This window comes from Helianthus annuus, chromosome 16 (assembly GCF_002127325.2).
Source record: "Helianthus annuus cultivar XRQ/B chromosome 16, HanXRQr2.0-SUNRISE, whole genome shotgun sequence".
Classification (NCBI taxonomy): Eukaryota; Viridiplantae; Streptophyta; class Magnoliopsida; order Asterales; family Asteraceae; genus Helianthus; species Helianthus annuus.
In genome coordinates, this window is record NC_035448.2 from 102,842,148 (window position 1) to 102,845,970 (window position 3,823).

Genomic DNA, 3,823 nt, shown 5'->3' on the forward strand with positions numbered 1-3,823 from the left:
CAATGCGCGAACGGTGGTTTACAAAGAAACCTGTGAAACGTTAAACGGCAACGGATTGAAACCGAACAGAATACTGACAACGCCGACAAATATTAAATTTTTACGATATATTTTAGCTTCGTAATAATATTTTAGAAACTACCGTCGAAACCGGATCGAAAAACGGATTAGAATGATCAACATCGTATTTTACGCGACTTTTACCGTAATCGATAAACGAACGCGCCCAACGCGACTACCGAAGCTATTTTACATAATTTGATTCTAAAAATTTATTTACGATATTTTTTATGCTAACCGGGTGCGTTAACGGGTTCGTAGGATCTAACGGGCCACTCAAAATGCAAGGACTGGGCTTGTGAGCCTTGGGCCCAAGCCCAAAGCCCATTATGTAAAACCTTAGTATATAAGGGTGTCCACCCCTAAATTTTCTTCATTTCAACCAATCAGTAACACACATACACCCACAAACTCTCTCTAGCCCTATCTCTCTAGAACTGATTTCCGGCAAGGAGCCGGCGAAGGCCCGCCGGCGACGGCCGGCGGAAGTGCGGCGGAGCCGCGGCGGCGCCACCGCCGGTGGCGGTGCTCCGGTGACGTTTTTCCGGCGCGTGAGCGCACGTACCCCCGTAAAACGCACTCCTGAACCCGATTCCGTCGATGGTTTCTCTGTCCGAGCAGCAGAGGTGGTGGTTTGGACGTTGGCAGCCGATTTCAAGCAAACTAGTTGGTAAGCTCACGTTTCTCAGTTTCCTTTCACCTTCTAAGTGCAGATTTATCAAGATCTATGTGCTTTCTCATGCTTCTTTTCTTTCTCTTTCATCGTAAACAGTGCTCTGGGAGTCGATCGGAGTGGTGACCGACATGGGGGTCGAGGTTGAGAGAAAAGATCGAAGAATCGGAGACAGAAGAGCAGCGCCGCCTCTCACGGTGGCGGCGGTGGAGTTGAACGGCGGCAGACCAGCGACGGAGCTCCGACGGCGGCTGTGGTGGTCGTCTGTGGCCTCTCCCCGTTCCATCTCAGTTCAGCAAGAGCGGGGTTAGTTTTGGTTCGAGGTTTGAATTCTGATTTGGTTTCACATTTGAGTTTTGGTTTCTATCGGGTCGAACTCAGTCTCGGTTCGGGTTCAGTCAACGCAAGTCAAAGGAAGGCAACTCATTCGACAGTGCGGTTCGATCAACTCAGGTCAAACTCGGTTAACTCAGTTAACACAGTTAACTCCGTTAACACGGTTGACTCGGTCAAGTCAGCGAGTCAACTCAGGTCAACAGCAGATCAGCTGGTCAACGGTCAACATGGGTTAAACGGTTCGGGTTAGCCGGTTCGAGTCGGATCATGAAGTAGTTCGGTTGACGCAGTCAAACCGAGTCAACTCGGTCAAACTCAGTCAAACCGAGTCAACTCAGTTGACTCGGTCAACTCAGTCAAGCGGTTTGAGGAATCGACACGAGGATTTGGTAAAGATAAGTGACGCGATTTATTTAAATACGTTTTATATAGTTTTAACGTATCACGTGATAACGAGCTCGAACCGACCAATTATAATTTACATTTGATATATATATATTTTTGCCGAAATTACATATATAGTTTAGTTGAATCTTGATAAAATTACGACACTTTAGATGTCGGGGCCGTCCAAAAACAGAGGAAACTCTGCCCATTTTTCAAGAAAACACGTAAAACGAAAAACATATTTTATTCAAACGACTTTCATACAACAAGACGCAAAGACATATTGTTCAACGACATTTTACAACTCACGAGAACGACGCTGACGTAAACTATTTTACAAATAAACATAATTAGTGTACTTACTTCAAAAGTTAAACTCGGATTCTTTTGTAAAAAGATGAACATAACATATATATTTATTTCAACATCAACTTGCCCGATTTCTTTTATAAACGAATACAGTTTATATACCTATTTCGAACATCAAACAAAACGACGACTCTTTTATAAACTTAAATATAGGTTATATGTTATTTCGAATATCAACGACACGAATTCGTTCTACCAAAATAAATATAGTTTATATATTTATTTCCAATATCGTTCAACACGAATCCTTTTAATAAAAATAATATAGTTATATATTTATTTTCAAATACAATAACTCGACGATTCCTTTGTAAAATAAATATAACTTTTTATATTTATTGCAAACACCGAAGTGGCTTAAACATATACTTGATAAATATCACACGAGACGTAATAGATGGTGCGAGTTTGTTATATGATATTTTCATATAAATATTCTTTTTATACCAGTACGACTACTCGAGACGGCTAACGCAATTACAATGACATATTTATATTTTATATAAATATTTATTTATTTTTAAATCTCTCGAGAATCGAATCTTTTCAAGACTTATTGGTTATTATCGACTATAAACGACACTTATCAAATATGACTTAATCATTTCCGATAAGTTAACAAGTTACCGTTGAATCGTTCGGTTAATGATTCGGTAGAGCTCGATGACACGTAGTTTAGTTACTACATTTATTTAGGAACTTATAAGATATTTCGTGTTAGGAATATTGTAGAATGCACGCTAGCAAGTCAAGTCATGGAAACGACATCACAAAGTCGTATATAGCTAGCTTTGCACAGGAATATTCAGGTGAGTTCATAACCCCACCTTTTTATGGTTTTACATTTTTGTAAATGTTTTCGGGGTGGAAAGACATGCACGATTTTCAGAAACATACAAAGTTTTCGATAAACAAAGACTGTATATTTTTAGACAAAGCACGTTTTGCAAGAACATACAAAGTTTTGAACAAACACAAAACTCGTATTTCTAAAATCATATTACGAATGGGTTTCGAGGAACTCAAATGATTTGCGAAAGGTTTATACCAAACATACCGGTTTTTACAAAACAAATGCGTATTATCGAAATGTGAATGATTTTCATAATTAGGGACGGGTCGTCTGGGGATAATATATAGAGACTAGGGAGTTGGCCTTAGAGGCTGGGGAGGTTCAACCTTAGAGGCTGGGGAGGTTCAGCCTTAGAGGATGGGGTAAAATACATGTTACAATTATTACAAACATTTATTTACATGGTATGGTTAGCGTAGGGAGGGTTTATACTACTAGATCATGTGAGGGGTGGGTACAACACTTAAGGCCATTAATCCTCGTTGTTAGGACCGAGGGACACAAGAGTGATAGATCTATTTGGGTGTAGCGAGCCCACACCCGTGAGGCCGGGGCGGCCCATAGAGGTGACTGTGTCTTCCAGCCGAAGCCCGGTAACAAATTTGCTAGGTTTGAATTTTCCTGCACATTTTCACACATACCAGTTGCTTTGCAACCCATTGGTGATCTCTTTTTCCTTATTGCTACATACCAGAGATTTTTATCATACACACTTACAAAAATACTTGATTTATACAAATTAAATACCATGTTTTATACAAATTCATAGTATAGGATTATACAGGCATAGAGTCAAAGTCAGGGTGTGCATTGACGGTTATACAAATTTTACAAATACAAGAGTTTACAAATACATGGTTTTACGAACATAATGCGTTGCAAATACAAATCTTCCATATCACTTGACAAGAAAATGATTTCTAAATTCGTTTTCTCAATATTATTTCACAAACTGGTTATTCAAAAGATTTATTTCAAATCTTTTACAAACAAACTATGAACTCGCTCAACTTTATGTTGATTTTTCGCATGTTTCTTTCTCAGGTTACTTTTCAGAAACTATGGCACGGTTGGAATAGGAAAGCCATGAAGAGTCGAGTACTTAGTGGGCGTTCAATTTCTAAAAGACTTAGATTATTTGCTTC

The 3,823-nt window shown here is 39.3% G+C and overlaps 1 long non-coding RNA gene across 3 annotated transcripts; it reads left to right on the forward strand.

Annotated features, from left to right (window-relative positions):
* The first annotated feature begins 435 nt into the window (after positions 1-435).
* On the forward strand, positions 436-2,636 carry LOC110921667. Of its 3 annotated transcripts, none has more exons than XR_004884390.1 (3): positions 436-730; positions 833-1,458; positions 2,558-2,636. It is a non-coding gene; the product is annotated as an uncharacterized LOC110921667 (long non-coding RNA). The 3 variants fall into 3 exon arrangements; XR_004884391.1 differs by having other exon boundaries at positions 2,547-2,634; XR_002582535.2 differs by lacking the exon at positions 2,558-2,636 and having other exon boundaries at positions 833-1,588.
* Positions 2,637-3,823: the final 1,187 nt, after the last annotated feature.